This window comes from Triturus cristatus, chromosome 2_1 (assembly GCF_964204655.1).
Source record: "Triturus cristatus chromosome 2_1, aTriCri1.1, whole genome shotgun sequence".
NCBI classification, from domain to species: Eukaryota; Metazoa; Chordata; class Amphibia; order Caudata; family Salamandridae; genus Triturus; species Triturus cristatus.
In genome coordinates, this window is record NC_140581.1 from 459,042,858 (window position 1) to 459,061,798 (window position 18,941).

Below are 18,941 nucleotides of genomic sequence, written 5' to 3' on the forward strand. Positions count from 1 at the left end.
CAGTCTCTCCGGGATCGCAAATTTCAGGCGCTCGGGCAAATCCTGACGCTGCTTTCATACTGACAGCTGCATGAGAGCAGTGTCAGGATTGGCCACAGGGGAGTCTGGGAGCCTGTACTGCAGCAAGGACTCTGAGCACAAGAGCAGCGGGCAGCAGTAAGATCTTTTGTGTTGTCGTCCATCGGTACGTGTCATTTAGATTGTGAGCACTATTTTCTTTAATGAGCTTCTACTGCATTCTCTGCTCCCCACTCCCTCCCGTTGTCTCTGCCTTCTCTCCCCTCCCCCTGCCCACACTCACGTTGTCCGTGCCTTCTCCCCTCCTCCACCTGCCTGCACTCCCGTTGTATGTGCCTTCCCCTTGCTGAATTAGGCTGAGAAAAGGACTTTTCTTGATGTGTTCTTTACTATGACTTTTTGCAGCAGAACAACAAAGAAAGCTGTATTTGATGTAGTAGCACAAGTTTTATTGGAGCGCTTTGATGCAGGGTCTGATGAAACCACTGCCTCTCAACACACCAGTGAGACGTGTCAGAATCACCGAGAGCAGCCATTTTCTTAGTTATCAATGTTTGGTTCACAGGAATGCTGCTTTCCATCCCATTGCCATTTAGAGATTACACGTTTATATACGTATGCGTGGATATATTTTAAGTGGACGCTCTGGCGTGTATATGCAGTGTGAGTTGGTTTCATGCACAGTGCACGTGATGACTGGCACGGCCCTGCCATACTTGTCCCTCTGCTGCTTACATCATGTGCTGAGGTGACGTGTCTGCATTACATACAGGACATCTAAAAATGTGTTATATCAATTGACCAAAACGTGGCTGGCACCGTGCCAGGTGACAGCATGGTGCATCCACCTTTGCCATGCATGAAGAACGGTTTGGCGCCAAACACTTTACGTCAGACGGCTTCACCCGGGCCGGACTGGGAATTAAAAGCAGGACTGGGAACATGTACATACCATTCCCACTCATTTCCTCCCTGCGCCCTATCTCTTTCTGACCTTCCATTCCTTGCCTCCCTCCCAGACTTTTGTTTCCTCTGAGCTCTCTCTTTAAACCATGGGAAGCTGGAAAAAGTGCAGAGGGGGCAAAAGGCTTTCCGAAAACTGGCATCTAATGACGCCTCCCACCCCTTCCATGTGGTAAATGCTTTGAAAGGTGCAGTGAACACCACTGCACTCACTTGTAGCACCTGTTCTACAAGGTATTAAACATGACTTTCAAAGTTTTTTTAAAGTGGTATGTTTTCCGAAATATGAAATCCTGACACCTGTACTGTTTCCCATGTGACCTCAAACTCGACCTGATCCCTATTTACTATAATGTCTGCTCCAACTTTCATCTCAGTTATCACGTTTTTAAACCAGACCCTGTTTCTAGCTGCTGGCAGTTTACGCAGGTCTTCTGCTTTCCTAAACAACAGTTTAGCCACTTTGATACATTTTCATGTAGAGCCACTCAAGATGATATTTTTTGTACAGCATTTTTTCTTTTCAACCGTGATATCTATGTACCTTACATGCTTTTGAACTAAGCCCTCATGTGGGCCAACAATTTACTGGCCCTGCTGGTGGAGGACATCTTTCTGCCTAGGTGAGAGTGGGTGTGGCTATGGCTGAGGACTGGGCTCCTGACCGAGAGAATAAAGTGAGGGGCGACCAGGGTACAGACTACAGCAGCCTCCTGGGCAGGGCTCACGTGGCCATACTGAGGAGTGGGCTCATGACTGAGGGAATAAAGTTGAGGGAGGTAGCAGGGTACAGAGTACAGCAGCTGCCTGGGTAGGGCCCAGGTGGGAGTGGGCGTAGCTATGACTCAGAATGGGTTTGTGACCAAGGGAATAAAGTGAGGGGTGGCTGAGAGTCGGTGGGTCTTCAGTGATACATTGGGTCCATCTCCATGGGCATAATGGTTGTGTTCTGCAGTAACATGCTGATCTCGCATGGGAGTGCCCTTCACCATGCCACATAATTCCAATCAGCATAATTTCACTCAGCGCCACACACTTCCACACCACATAATTCAGCTCTACACATTTCCATTTCACACCAAATAATTTGACAACAAACCACATATTTCAACTCAATAACACAATTACACAACACACTACATGCATCCAATCTACACCACAGAATTCCACATCCTGCCACAATTCAACAGCATACACCATACTTAAATGCAACAACATACCACTCCACCACATAAAATCCCACTCCACATAATTCCAATACACTCAATGCTACATACTTACTATCTACATATTTTAAATACACACCATGACACATAATTCCACTACACAAATCCACCACACAGAATTCCACAACTAACAATTCCAAACCAAATAATTCCACTCCACATCACATACATTCACTCCAATCCAAAACACAAGAGTACAACACATTCTGATTTACATCGCTAACACCTCTAAGTCTCACAAATGCGAGACCAATTTGCATTGCAAATGCTTGTTTTCTTGTTGGATTAAGCACTCTGCCGAGGCTGCTGCTCCCTTCGTAGCACTTTCTTTTTCTTGTTTGATTAAGCACTCTTCCAAGAGCTCGTGTGTGTTTTTATAACTTTCATCTGGTGTTCTTTTCAGGTTCTGTAAAACCCCACCACCACCCTTCGCCTGTACACCCTCTCCTCCGTGTTGCTTTTGTGCGTCCATGGTCTTCGGTGCCACCGCTGCTCTCCTGCATGTTGCGCTCTCACCTGTTTGCTTCTGAGTTCCCCTTGCAAATCATATTTTACTCTCCACAAGTCGTCACATGTAAAAACATTTACATAAAACTCGAATACCTGACTTAAACTGCTAACGTGGAAACTGTTGTGCACGCTTAGTTGTCCACTGTAGGCACCGCAACCTTATATCCTGGGTAATTTTTTTAAGTAACAGCAACACTATCCCGCACCTTTAAGGCTTTCACAACAAAAAGCAGTATTTGCAGCATTTTAAAAGTAAACATAAAATAGAAATGGGCAAATTAAAAAAGGAAATTCTTTAAGTCAGATGACAGACCATTCTGTGTTGTAAATGAGTATAATTAAAAGATTCTGTTCTAGGCACAATCATATTTGCTTCCTTCATGCCACAGGTTACAGCAGCCGACTTCCCACTCAGAAAACTATTTTAAGATGGCTTGAAGCATTCATCCACTTCCCCCAGGGCCTGCCAGGACTGTACTTTGTGAATGCACATAGGAGGAAGGCATGCCTTACATTACTGCTGATTTTTGTTCTTCAAAGCTCCATTTCTGCTCTCAGCTCTTCGAGCTCGCCCTCGATGGATGCCTGCTAACCACAGCCCATAGTGACCACACCGTCATCCGCTCCACTCAACACGCATGCACAGACGTCACCCATAGATTACACTGACACTTTCATTGTGGGTGAAGAACTGCTGCAGGTTTATTTCATACAACATAAGTATGACGATAAGTGGGTTATCTTACGGGTGATCTAGGGCAAGCAGCCCCTCGCTGCTCCGCCCGCCTGGCGAGCCAGCACGCACGGTGGGTCGATGCCCTGCAGTGCGGCACATATTTTCAGATCATCCTTTGGATCACGTGATCTGTCGCATACTCCCGCCCCTTTTGACGGGGGCGGAGCGTGTTGTGGCACACCCCCGGTTGGTCAGGCCCCCCAACCGCCCGAAGGACTAACGGGGCGCCGTCGCGGTCTTCGTAGAACCTCCTTTGGCTCCCGGACCTTGGCTCGGGCACCCTTACTGTGCCGGACAGGGGTACCCTTACTGTACCGCCTGTCGCAGAGGTACCCTTACTGTACCCTTCTGCCTCCAGATCGCCCTGTAACTCCGCCTGCATCGCAAGAAAAAACATTAAAACATTCCAATAGCGCGCTACCTCCGCTGCGCAGGGTAAGCGGAAAGGGTGGGAATACGCGTGGCCAGGAGGAGCGGCGCAGGAAGCAGAGGAAGATCAGAGGGGGTGAGGCGCCTAAAAAGGGGGGTCTAGCCTCGCCCACCCTGGTGGCACGCCTCCCCCAGACAATCCCATTGGGGGGGGGCCTCCCCTCCCCGAGGTGCGGCCTCACGCGAGGCGGAGCAGGGGGGGGAGGCTCCGACGGGCGGCCACTAGAAGGCTGCCCTGCTGATGTCCCCCTGCGTGGGACGCGGGCAGCAGCATAGTGACCACACCGTCATCCGCTCCACTCAACACGCATGCACAGACGTCACCCATAGATTACACTGACACTTTCATTGTGGGTGAAGAACTGCTGCAGGTTTATTTCATACAACATAAGTATGACGATAAGTGGGTTATCTTACGGGCGATCCAGGGCAAGCAGCCCCTCGCTGCTCCGCCCGCCTGGCGAGCCAGCACGCACGGTGGGTCGATGCCTTGCAGTGCGGCACATATTTTCAGATCATCCTTTGGATCACGTGATCTGTCGCATACTCCCGCCCCTTTTGACGGGGGCGGAGCGTGTTGTGGCACACCCCCGGTTGGTCAGGCCCCCCAACCGCCCGAAGGACTAACGGGGCGCCGTCGCGGTCTTCGTAGAACCTCCTTTGGCTCCCGGACCTTGGCTCGGGCACCCTTACTGTGCCGGACAGGGGTACCCTTACTGTACCGCCTGTCGCAGAGGTACCCTTACTGTACCCTTCTGCCTCCAGATCGCCCTGTAACTCCGCCACAGCTCTGGGGAGGCTTCCGTCGCTGCCAGAGCCCCCCTTCCTCCCTTTGCTGTTATAGGTGCCCTGCCCCTACGAGCTAGCTTTGGGGTATATGGCATGAAATCCTATTGAGATTTTCAATTGGGCCAAGTAGGGTCATTCTGGCTTGGAAGTGTGTTTCCAACAGCTAAGCCCCAGTAAAGCAGGATGGAGGTAACGTGTGAGTTAACTGCCTTCCCTACGTTTATCCACACAAGCTGACATCACGGGTGTCTAATGATGGGATGGGCACTAAAAGCTGTGAACATCAGACGGTATGGGGGCAACAGCCTCTGTCTTTGTACTCTCACCCAGCACACGGGAAACATACGCTCACTGTCCCTGGCTGCTTCACGTCACTGCCCCTGAATGGTTAATGCCACAAACTTAGCTAGTGACAGCATTATTGGCAAGGGATTCGCTGAGACAATCTCGCCTCCCTACAGCATGCTAATACACAAATTAACAGGTTAACTGCTAACTGCCGTATTACCTTTTTGGCTATTAACCTTGCATTTTCTTCCTGTCACGTTGTATTATTATCCAAGTGTTTACTTTCAATGACCAATCTCAGCGACATCTCCTTGGATTGTCCTCCCCACTGCCAATAATGACCCAGCATTTTGGGGATCATCTAACTACCAAATAATACAGGTTTTATTAAATATTCCTGCGAGTGAAGTTACATTAACTTAGATGATGGAGTCTTATTCTAGCCTTATTCTTCAATAGTTCATATAAAATCAAACTAAGATAATTATTGAAATATTTCGGTTCATTCCTACTTTTAATTCCTTAAAATTGAAGCTTCTTTCCTGAAGACGACATGTAATTTGCACTAATTTTTGTAAAAGTCAAATCAGTTATAAAATTCAAAACCTAATCCTAACCACAACAATCGGGCACATATGTGCAAACTCTGCCGTATTTACCTTTACAGCCATTGACTCCCAACTTTTGGTTCCTTCCCATTGTATTACTATCCTATTATTTACTTCAAAGTGACCGATATCTCAGCAAAATCTCCTTGTATTAGCCTTTCTGCTGCCGATAATGGCCAGGCATTCTGGTGATTTATCTTAACTAACCCGGTAGTACAGGTTTTATTGAATATTTTCCAAATTAAGTTACGTTACATTAGGTGATGGAGTCTTATTCCAGCCTTGTCGTTCAACAGTTCATATAAACTCAAACTGAGGTAAATATTATGGAAATATTTCGATTCATTCCTACTTTTTAATTTGCTTGCAATTAACGTTTATTTCCGTAATACAACATGATGCTGTCCACAACAATTATGAACCTATGTGCAAATACATATTACAGGCACTGTTAATATCCACCGTTTGTTTATTGCTTGTTATATGGTGTTGTTAGTTAATGTTATTAACTGATGCATTGAACTAAAATTACTTAGAATTGATTTGTAAAATGAGGTAACCTTATCTCACCTTGAACTATAACTATTAGTCCAAACTATTGGTAAACTCGTGGGCTTTTATTTAATTAACTTCCAAATAGTGTAATTTCTTCGTATTCATTGTTTATTCCAACAAGTTTGGCTTGCTGTCACCTTGTGTAACCTCCTGTGTGGTTCCTCAAGCTCCGTTTTCGGATTTATAATTTTGTGCATAAGCACATTCTGTTCTGCCCCTAAAAGATCATGAAATCCACACCAACATTTGTTATGTTACACTAAATTTGTAGGGAACACGTCCCAAGTTGGTTTCCTGGCGCTGCTCTGAAACCCGTTAGAGTGGTATGTTACTCACATACCTGTCCAACTAACCATGTTTTTTAGGAGTTTGCGGGAAGTCACGAGGTCTGTGAAGGACCTAATCTCTAGAGGAGGGAGTTCCAACATCTCGGACCTAATGTGATAAACCTTGTTCCACTGCAGTGTACCCATTTAAAGTATCCTTGGGGCACACCACATGTAGTTTGAATCTTGGGGGGCCGTGACGTGGCCAAGGCGAACATTTCACGTCAGATATCATTCACCCAACACAGGGCATCTATGAGCGACACCAAATATTTACAGCTCATTGTGCTTACTAAGATGGACCCGCTCCTTAGTTTCCAGCACACAATGCACTTTCATGTCATCTGGCCCTGGTGCCTATCAAACAACTGACAGCCTCTGGCGCCTTCATGCAATGAATCAACGAACTTCAAAAGGTCGCGGAAGAGGCAAGCCAGGCTAAGTCTCGGTAGACCATGTCACTCTGGGCTTTCCCTTGCCTCCCTGTGGCACAGGGAGAATAACTTTAAAGATGTTAAGTGTGACACACAAACCCGGGCCTTCCGCCTGTCTCAAAACAGCTCAGGCTGCTGACTGTCCTGTATAGACTAAGCTGCCACTATGAGTGTGAGTTGCAGAAAACCTTACACCAGCTGTTTCCGAATAGCAAGGCTAAATATGAAAGGCAGCAGCATCTCTTGACTTAAGCGTGGAACTCGCACTAATAAATACCTTCAAGATGTTATGTAAGACACACAGACCCCGGCCTTCAGCTTGTCTCAAAACAGCTCAGGCTGCTGACTTGTCGGTATGGACTAAGCTGCCACTGTGACTGTGATTTGAAAGAAACATTACACCAGCTGTTTTCGAATGCAAAGATGAAAGACAGCAGCATCTCTTGACTCTAGCGTGGGACTCACAATAATAACATTAATAGATCAATTTCCGTGTTACACCTTTCTACAAGCTGACCATTGCATTATGGTTGAGACTGGGTTTTAGGCTGAACCTTTGACATTTGTACTCCTGCTACCAAGATAACATATATATATATATATATACCCTCCCTTATCCTGTTGCACCACTCGGGACACATAACTTCGTCACTGCGAGAGAATAACCTTACGGATGGTATGTATGACACACAAACCCAGGCCTTCCGCTTGTCTCAAAACAGCTCGGGCTACTGGTTTTCCTGTATAGACTAAGCTGCCACTATGACTGTGAAGAAAACATTACACCAGCTGTTTCCGAATAGCAAGGCTAAAGATGAAAGGCAGCAGCATCTCTTGACCTAAGCGTGGAACTCACAATAATAAATCAGTATTCCCAATCCAAACATTTAACCAATATTTGATCTCATGTGACTATCTTAATCACCATCAGCCAGGCCTACGTCCTTATTAAAATCGCGAGTGGCTGGCAAAGGGTACGTTAGAAATATCAAAGCCATGCATGTTCAACATGAAGCCAGGAATCGAAGGAAAGCTTGGGGACGATAGTGTGAATAGTGATGGTGGCATCTGGTTCACGGCTTTCAGGAATGAAACATCCTTCAAGTAAAATTTTCAGTTTATGGTAGTGCTGCACGACCAGAAAGGTATCGAGTGTTTGCGCGCTTTACCTGCGCACCAAATAACGCTGCACCAGGGACACACTCATTTCTTATTAGGCACGGGGAGATTAAGTGATTTTCCCAGAATCACTGCGTGTTGATAAGGCACTGAGACTTCGGGCCTGGTTCTCTCCAGCATATAGTAATGGGCCATGCACTAGCTAGTTGTGCATGGAAAGCATAAGTTTCAGTAGGTAAAGTTTTAAATTTGTTATTTTCTGCCCGATAAACAAGTTTCATTGGGTATCCCTAGAAAATTATTCTTAGTTGCCGGAAATAATTTGGTTTGTATCCTGCGCTATGCTGGTTATGATTAATGTAATTCAGCACGCCCCTAAAAGTGTTGTAGAACTCACGCACTCTTGCGGTAAACTGCGATGCCGGCCTTGGCGATGGTGGCGCCCTGTGCAAGAATGTTGTTGGCGCCCCCCCAGTGCCGCCTCCACCACAGTTTCCCTCACTAGCCCCCTTTAACAGTTGACCAAGTTTCTATAACCACACTCTCAGATGCATTGAATTAGTCATATAGCGCCACTCCTACCAGTGTAGGGTGTCCGAGAACTTTGCATCTCACACAAAATCCGCCGAGCCAATCAATCATATGCATGTGAATCAGTGTATAGGAAATGTTACCTGAGCCAAAGGACTCAAAGTGTAGGAGACTCATGTCATCCCTACTGGCAGGCTTGGTTGCTTGGTGTGGAGAAGCACAAGCTCAGTCGATTTCTAGCCAAATTAACCCTCTTTGCAACATTAATCAATGTTCTAATAATGTATGCTTAGTGGTGTGTATGCAGCTCTAGGATGAGCGTTCGTAGCTCACTGTTGACTATTAGGGCTTTAAGATATACATTGCAAGTAACAAAGGATGCCTCTTTTGAACACAGTAACCTGCTGACCTATTTACATCATACGCACTCTGAAATCTACTGGGCATACGTTGCAGCTGGCATATTTAACCCTCTGCACTAACTACACCGAAGTCAAAACCTCCACTATACAAATTCTTGATCTTTCTCCAGGAAGATAACGAATCACACGAGTTATCTTGACATTTATGTGAGGCCTGGAATTGCCGCGGAAAGAAACGCCGCATCCGGTGCTTCAAAGCAGTATCTAGATCCTACATTAAAGACACCGACATATCCCGCCTCTGCGTGTTAGGCAGCAAAAGGCAACCATTCCAGTGCGTATAATCTTGAAGCACCAAAATGGGTATGTACGACAAAAACCAGTGCAAACCATTTTTCAGCAGACAAGAGCCTCAGAGGAGTCCACCAGCGGACATTGCAAGCGCACCTCCACATTTCCCATACTACAATGCAGCCACACAGGTTGTGCCGTCCATGACATCGCGCCCGGTCCCAATCGGGGGGGGGGGGGCAGGTGGGCATGGCAGCAATCGCGCAATGGCGGGGGCTGGCCCGAGCTCCGCCGGTTGCACCAGCACGAAGCAGCGCCCCACAGCCGGCGGAACCCATCACCAGTTCCAGATGCCCCGACTCCCGTGCACGCCAGCGGCGGCCGCCCGAAGCCGCGGCGGCACCAATGTCCCCCACGCCGCGAGGCCGGCGCCTGCGCGAAGCGGGTCGAAGCCCCGCATGCAAATCCAGAGGCAGGGGGGGGGCACCCGGGGCCGCAAGCACGCCCGGCCGCCACCCAAGCACCGACTGTGAGCCCCCCCTCAATGGCTTATGGCCACGGGGCTGCCGGCGAGGCGGTGTGCAGACAACTGGGCACAACAACCGAGACAAACTGCCCTCGTGTAGCGGCGCCACACACAAACAAGAATCCACACCTGTAAAGCGCGAACAATCACCCGTCAGGGCCTCCAGGCGCCAATTTGCCGCCGGCTCCGGGGATCGAACCCCCAAAGCGAGACCGATTGCATTTCAAATGCCAGCCCCTGTTAGGCAGGGGTAGATAGGGTGATTTGCAGAATCACAGGATGCTCAGCGTCATTCCCGAGACTCGAACCCGTTTACAGGTTCAAGGTTGGCCGCTCTAGCCGTTAGGCCAACTCCGCTCACCAAGCACAACCCTCCCGCCCCAAATAAAAACGGCCGGGGAGACGACTGAAGCATAGGTGTGCTTGTAACTCCTGCATTATGGCGAAGTCAACTGCGTCCTCAAAGTCAGCGTCGACGGCAAGAAGACGGTAATTCCAATACTTCATGATAGCGCCCCCTGCCCGAGGGAACAAAAGGAGCACACGGTCCTGAACAAACAGGCAGATCGGCACCCCCCTAGCGGGGGAAAGTACACACGCCTCCCCGCGCCAACCACCGGCAGCGACCACACGCTCCCCCGGCCCCAGACACCTCACCTGGGGCTCCCGTTCCGCACCGCCGCACTAACTACGCCGACCACAATCCAACGCGACGCTGCCACGAAGGAGACGGTGGTGGCTGCCTACACCTGGTAATCCCTTCTTCCTCAAAAGCGCGCTGTCCTGTGCTCACAAAGCTAACAAGTATTGAAACCCCCCCTTCCGCGCGATAAAGTGATCCTATTAATCGCGCTACCATAAACTGGAAATCTACGGTACCTTTACTGACCAACCAAAAGTGGCGCTTTTAAACTCACGGCCGTTATGTCTGCCCTCACTATGCACCATACGTGTTTCGCTGTGCTCGCATATATTACTCGCACGCATAACTGATCCCAAGGCGGCAAGTACAAAAACCTCCGCTCATGCCGCCGGTACACTTTTTTCTTCTTTTTCAGCGCTGTTGCCTAACTGCCCGACGCAACTCTGCTCCGGCTGCCGCGCCTAACACCCGCTGGTCCCTAGATGCAGTCGGAAGAATGGCTCGAGCCCCGAGCAGCTCCTCAGGTAGCCCCCGAGGATCGACTGCGCACTACCCAAGTAAGGATTCCTGGGTCTAAATTCGCACGCTCAACCCCACGGGGGCTGCCCAACAGACCCGCCCGAGCCCCGACACCTCACCTCCGTCCACACGGGGACCAGCCTGCTAACCCCAGCATCGCACGGCTCTACTCCCGGGCTGACTACGCGAGGTCCCGCGGCGAGTCCTGTCCTTTTGCACCGACGCGATGTGCGCGAACTCCTGTCCACGCTGTCCCACGGAAATGCTGTCCTCAAAATGGCGACGTCAGCATCCAAAAGTAAACAAACAGCGATGTTCCCGGGACCCGGCGCGGAAAGAAATCTCGCGCGGCACAGGAGTGGACACAGGAAGCACGGGACGAATACGCGTGGCCAGGAGGAGCGGCGCAGGAAGCAGAGGAAGATCATAGGGGGTGAGGCGCCTAAAAAGGGGGGTCTAGCCTCGCCCACCCTGGTGGCACGCCTCCCCCAGACAATCCCATTGGGGGGGCCTCCCCTCCCCGAGGTGCGGCCTCACGCGAGGCAGAGCAGGGGGGGGAGGCTCCGACGGGCGGCCACTAGAAGGCTGCCCTGCTGATGTCCCCCTGCGTGGGACGCGGGCAGCGGCAAAATCCACTTGCCCAATCGCATTGTCGATTTATTCAGGACGAGCTATTTGTAGGTACTACTTGCCCTTTCTGGTGAGCTGAAAATCCTCTAACTTCAATCACAGAACAAAAAGTAAGTGAAGGAAGATAAACTGACTTTTGACCTCTGCCTATAAAAGCAGAGCAAATTTGACAAGACAACAAGATTTAAATGCTTCTTTATTGCTCACAAAGAGACGCTCGTTTTTGCTGCTCAGTACCGGGGTGAGAGCCAAGCCCAAGGGACTACATCCCCCGGCTCCCCCGCAACGTTCACGCTGCTTCCTGTTCCCTGTTGGTTCCTACGCCCGGAGGCGCATAAATTAATTCACGAGCTCCCGCTGCGCGGGACACTCGTTTTTGCTGCTCAGGACTGGGGTGAGAGCTAAGCCCAAGGGACCACATCCCCCAGGCTCCCCTGCACCCTTCACGCTGCTTCCGGTTCCCTGTGTGTTTCTGTGCCCGGAGGCGCATAAATTAATTCACGAGCACCCGCTGCGCGAGACGCTCGTTTTTGCTGCTCAGTACCGGGTGAGAGCCAAGCCCAAGGGACTACATCCCCCAGGCTCCCCGCACCATTCACACTGCTTCCTGTTCCCTGTTGCTTCCTGTGCCGGGAGGCGCATGAATTAATTCATGAGCTCCCGCTGCGCAGGGCGGGCCCATCCTTGCCCGTCATAGCGAGGAAGGGCAGGGCCACCCCCCTTTCATCTGGACCGTGCCGTGGACTGACTTCTGTTCCTTGAGGTACTCTACTTACTTGCTGTTTTCTTACGTGTGGGTTCCGCACAGAGACTAGCTGAAATTTCACGGACTGTATCCACCTTGGGACTGCACACCAGCGCCCCTTGATGGCTGCCTGAAGATTGCCCTTGTTTATTTCCATTGATTTGAGCACGTTATTTTGTTGTTTATTGTTACTGTCATTTTTTGTCAACAGACACATTTCTGTGCAGACCAGAAGGATGGGAAAGAGAAAAACTATGGAGGGAAACCGAGGTGGTGGGGGCTGGGGTAACGGCCGGGCTGACAATGAAAAAAGGCCAGGAAGACACTTAAACACTCAGGTAGCAACTGCGTTCTCCATCGAATAGACACTCTCATTAGTGAATGCGAAGGCATCTTAGAGGCCATTCCCCCTCTAAACCTACTAGTCCATCTTGCCCAACCACCATTCCAGCAATGTTTCAAAAACCCACCGAAAGGGGCCCCTCACATCTAATAAGGAGGCATTACTAGATCCTGTGAGGGCCTGTCAATCCCCCTCCACTCCCCTTGTTTTTAACACCCACCAGTCCGGACTTGCCATCCCCCACATCTAGTAAGCAGGCACTACTAGATCCTGTGAGGGCCTTTCAATCCCCTCCAATTCCCCTGGTTTTAACACCCACCAGTCCGGACTTGCCATTCCCTGTGCATAAAGGTTCTCTCCCTTGACCGACCTGTCCAGTGACTTGTCCGGTGACCATAGGGAAGACATGCCTCAGTCGCCTCTTGTACCTAGTGCAGGGCTTAGCACAGGGCCTAACTCAGAACCCCAGGATACGCAACAGCTTTTGAACATGTTTATATCTGAGATAGGAACTATGAGATCCATGATTGAAGGCCTTACCACTCTGGTCAAATTAATACTACAAAAGGATCAACCTTGTTTGCAGTGCGCTAACCTTATGACAGATAACCACCCACATCCTCGCCATGATTATCATAAAACGCACGAGGCAGCGATTCAAGGTAGGGGTTCTATAGCTCATGGCTCCACCTTGCACCTCTGCCGTTTCCACTCAAAAGCATGCTCCACCCCATTCTATGGCTAAGTGTTTACATAACTCCATCATTAATTTCCATACCGATCATTATATTACAGCAGCCTCGCAGGACTCCGCAAATCGCACTATACCCATTAATTCACCTCTGGCACAGCGTCCTTTGCGGAACGCCCAACATCAGTCGAGCCATCTAGACACCCCCCATTCGCCCCATGCCCTGAAAATCTTTATGGTTAATGTCCCCAAGCTTGGTCCAAGGAATGGTTTGGAGAGCGAAGACTCCCTGACCAACAGAACTATTCATTGGATCCGCCATGTCAGGGGATGCCGTTCTGTTATACGGGACGATATTACCAGGGCTCGGAGATGTATTTTTCCAGCCCATCTACTAGATTATATCGAGTTCACCTTGAATAGGGCTGACCTGGCTGAAAAACTCCTTGCCCTGGAATTTCGCACCTGCCCCCCTGAAACCTCTTCTATACAACTTAAGCGATCCCCGTTTGTCAGCCAAAGCAGTCACCTGGCTAATCAACCATCTATTCCTTCAGCTGAACGCACCTCACTGGAGGCCATTTACTGACTACAGAGTGAGCCCCAATTGCATCCCAGTCTGCATTTCTCTCTCCCAAATTGTAGGGTTAGCCCCCCCCAGCATCCCGGTTCTACGCATTGCACCTGATCCCATGGAAGACAGATCTCGAGGGTCACGGGACAAAGTAGCTCCTCCATTAACACCCATATGGTACGGGGTATAGAATATTTTGCACCTTTAGATCTTCAGGCAACACCTCAAGCCCGAGCTCTGCCTAGCCAATACACTCCAAGTAGAGATATCACACCTGGTTCAGCCTTGTATCATCAGCTGAAGATAATATCGTGGAATGTGGCTGTGCTAAGCAACAAACTCAATCCCCCACTGGAATAAACTAATTGAGGGTTTTGACATTTGCATTTTTCAAGAGACCTGGAGTTTGGTCCCCCTACATAAATCAGGCTATGCTTGTTTCCACTCTCCAGCAACAACCGCAGGGAGAGGGTGCCCCTCAGGGGGACTGACTATCTGGGTGAACATCGCTCCGGGCTGTCGAATTACCTGCCAATCAAGTGCTTGTCCAGATATCTTAAGACTTAGCATTGGGAGTCCCAGGGGAGGCACAATTGACTTGTTTATTATTTCTGTAAGGGGGACCAAGGGGGTAGACCATCACCTATTATTACAGCATTGAAAGAAAGCTTAGTCAGATGCTCGCCCCACTCTATAGTTGTGGTGGCATTAGATTTTAATTGCACCTTTGAACCCCTGGATGCAGAGGACCTGCTGGGGGTTGAGGACGATGACAACAAATGGGCTGTCCCCTTAATAAATTTGGTTTGAGGGCAGCTAATGGAAGAACTCCATCAGATAGACAGGGTGCAAACACTTATAATAGTTAGCTGCCTGTCACATATTGATTATATTTTACTGGATGTAAGGCTTTGGGGAGATCTGATAGATATGAGTGTGCGCACCACCACCGACAGTGATCACAGCCCCCTCTGCACAGTTTTGAAGCCCCTGTGGGAAGCCTCTCATCAGCCTGAGAGCATCCCATCTTTAACCACCACTAGAGATTGTTCCCTCCAACTGTAAAAGATTCCTAAAATGGTGTAAGGTAGCCCTGCAAGAATCCAAGATCGCTGGCATACGGCAAGTCCTGGCTCTGAGTAGGTGGCAGCTTCTGACCCACGGGAATTGGCAGATGTACCTTCTGTCCATTCTCGCACAGTGGAACAACTGAGTGCATATTTTCTAGCCCCCCCAATAAGGGCAGCAAGTGCAGTTTGCCTTCTAAAGGGCCTTACTCATGGTATATGAAAGACTGCAGGTGTAAACGATTGCTCCTAGCCAAAGCCATCAAAGATAACAATCTCCCTCTGAATAAAGTTGCTAGGAAGAACTATAGAGCAGCTTTGCACCAAGCAAAGATAGCATGGGATTCACTCTGTTGGCAGCAATGGAAGGCAGCTAGCTTAGCCAAGGATACCAATTTATTCTGGACCCCAGTTACCTGGGCAACAAGAGAGATGTATGCTCGCCCCCTAACCACATTCCAGGCCACGAATGGCACGACCATTTCCGGAGGCTTTACTCTGTACCTGAGGACACACTATCTGCCGAGCATTGTGATGCTTACGACCTCTCCAATGCTGACAGTGAGTCCTTCAACCTGGCTGAGATTGAGACTGCATTAGGTAAAATAGTGCCTGCAAAAGCTGCTGGACCTAATGGCCTGCCTGGTGACCTATTCCTCGCAGACATTCTGATTTGGGCACTGTACATTCTCCTTCTTGTTAAAGATATTGCCAACGGCAGCCCAGTACCAGAATCCTGGAAGGGCGCCGAGGTGGTCCCGATTTATAAAAAAAAGGGTGCGAGAGAAGACCCCTCAAACTATAGACCATTTAGTTTGATAGATGCACTACAGAAGGTCTTCGGTAGAGTCTTGTTGCAGAGGATACAACACTGGGCAGAAGAGGAAGCTATCCTTTCTCAGTATCAGGCTGGTTTTAGGGCCTGCACTGGAACAATAGACCAGGTTTTCAGGCTGCTCCTCATTTACTGGAAAGCAGTGGTAATTGTGAAGGGCAGTCTTTACCTCACATTTATCGATCTAAAGACAGCTTTTGACCTGGTCCGCAGGAGTAAGCTGTGGCACATACTTAGAGACATGGGTATTTCCCGTTTCATCCTCAATTTGTTGGTCCGGCTTAACGAGGGCAAATATGCTCAGGTGAGATGGGGTCACAAGGCCAGCTGACAGAGCGGATCTCGGTCGATAGGGGAGTCCGACAGGGCTGTGTCATGGTTCACACCCTGTTCTCCTTATATATGAACGGGGTGGTTAGCTTCCTGCAAGAAGAATCAGCGGATGCACCAACCCTGGTGTGCGACAAGGTACCGACCCTCTTGTTTGATGACGATACCCTGCTGGTGTCTAAGACCCCAGCAGGACTGCAAAAACTACTCAATAGATTTCAACTCTTTTGTGACTCTGAGGGATTGGTCATCGACACTACTAAAACTAAGTTTATGACATTCAACACCCACAAATCCTTTAGAAGCAATCTTATGCTGGGTGGAGCCCCCCTGGAAAGAGTCGGCACCTTTGATTATCTTGATATCCGACTCTGACAAAATGTCGTGGAGGCCCCACTTAGCAAAGATGCCTATGGGGTACAACCGTGTGGCCAGAGCACTAGGAAAAAAACATCGTTCATCACATAGTAGGCCAGTCGCACCGGCCCTCATAGTCCATGACGCCAAAGCAGCTAGTACAGCTCTCTAGGGAGCCGAGCTATGGGGGTTCAACAATGTTGATGATATCCGCAGATCTTAACATAGGTTCCTTAGAGACTTGGTGATGTTGCCTCGCAACATACCTCTTACACCCCTAATGCTTGACATGGGCAGGCGGTCGATTAGAGACACCGCAAGATCGCACCCACTGCTTTTTTGGGCTCGCATTAGGCGTACCCCCGAACTCTCTAAGTATGCTGAAGCCCTTACCAAGGTTATGCAAATAGACTTTGGCCGTAGAATCAGCTGGATCTCTAACATTAGGAAAGTACTATTAGCCCTGGGTTTTCAAGGACATTGTGACAGGCAGGAACCACCAAGCAAAGAGGAGCTCAAATGGTCATACTGTGAATGGGTGGATCGCCAGGAAACCTGCAGACCTAATGCTGGCAGACTGACGGCAAAGTTTTATCTACATAAGAAGACTATATGCCTTGAGCCCTATTTAGACATAATCCAGGTCCTGAGGGACAGGACATTGTATATACATTTTAGGTTCGGCACGTTCCCTGTCTATGCGACAACTGTAAAACCGAAAGGGTAAACTTGCCAACAAGGGATTTTATTTGGAATGTAAAAATAATTTGAAAGTTTCAAAGAACTTAATCTATAGATGTATTGAAATGAATTAACACCACAGTGAAATCAATCGACTTATCTGATCATCGGTCATTGACAACAACACACACAGGGATTTTTTCTGTGATTGAAACACAATGATCTTTATATATTCATCAAGGATAAAAAGGAGTACAGATGGAAACACAAGTTTGAGCAATATTTCATGAAAGCAGGGAGCGATATTAAATCCACATTTCATCAAAAAAACATCTATTCCAACTTGGTTTGAACAGGGACAAAACTCATTATTGAGCAGATAGTCTACTGTGCATAACAAATATACTGGAAGTAGATGGTATAGTCGACGTTTCGGTCTTGGGAGGTGTCAATCCGTCAGACCATCTTCAGGACAATAATTGCATAAACAAGACTCCTAAATGAACATAATACAAACAGTTACAACCATGTAAACATACTTTGTGCTGTCAGACTTAAGTACATAATCTAAAACATAAAATCCAACCCGTGTGTGAGAGATGGAACTATAAATGTTATTGTCTAGCAAACCCAAACTGTGTCCAACAACTATTGTTGGCAAAGCAGTTATCATTAATTTATAGTAAAGGGTTACATTTTGGAACGAACAATTTCATAAAAGAAATAGAATGTGCTTACTTTCTGAATCTTTTTAATGTTCTCACGAAACTTTAATTAAAATCGTGAAAATATTTTCAGTGGTACTGCAATAGAGGAAGATAAAAACTTAGTATTTGCTTACAATGTTTCATTATAATTGCAAAGAAACTAGATAAATTTGTATCCTACCGGGTAGTCTTTGAAAATTTCGACTGTCAATATGTTTTTGAGTGGGAGTTAATCCTCCTGTAGTTACGCAGCTGTGTAATAAAGCGAAAAGGAAGTGTTATACAATGACTATCCTCTACATTTATTAATCTAATCATAGCTGCGCTGTTTGTCAAAAAAGTCTGAATTTGAATTGCGGTCATGGTTCACTTATTATGCCTCTAGTATCTAACCATACATAGTGTTGTACACTGTTATGGTAGCTGTATTTATTGTTGTAGGAAATGCTAACTAAATCCAATGTGAATCTATAACACGTGGGTTTACATTGGCAGTTTAAAGCCCAGAGAGACAATGTTATTACCGCATTCTGAGCATTAATCTGAGTCTATTGCTGGTCTTAGTGTAACTTGGACCATCGATGTTAGAGTCATCACTACATACTCGGTTATCTCAAAAACGGAGTGGACATTTCCGAGACTGAAATAAAGCGTCAATCAATTATTTAAAGGCAACCTCGGTTGAAAGTGTTCTGGCTAGTCCTGGCAATCAAACAGACCAACTCGGGGGTCATAGAGTTAATTTAGCTCGTGCAGTTACAACAGTTAATCCGGATAAAGGAAACTTGTAGAAAGCGCGTGGGCTAAATTCTACTTACATTTCTGACGTCTGTATCAAAGTACGAAAGAGGGGGTCCGTCCGAGTCAAAGGAGCCTAACTTTACTCGCCGCCATCGTGTGCTTATAAAGGCTGACCCTGGCTAAGACGGGAGAGTGAGTACAGCTGATGCCAGAAGCGCATCGATGACTATGGCGTTGAAATGGAGCGGCCATCTTGGAGTGCCCTCTATATAATGGTTTCGTATGTTGTTACTGCAACGTTATTGCTGTATCGTCTCGATTAAGAACACAGCTTTAGATTTCAGAGCTATATTGTTGATAATCATGT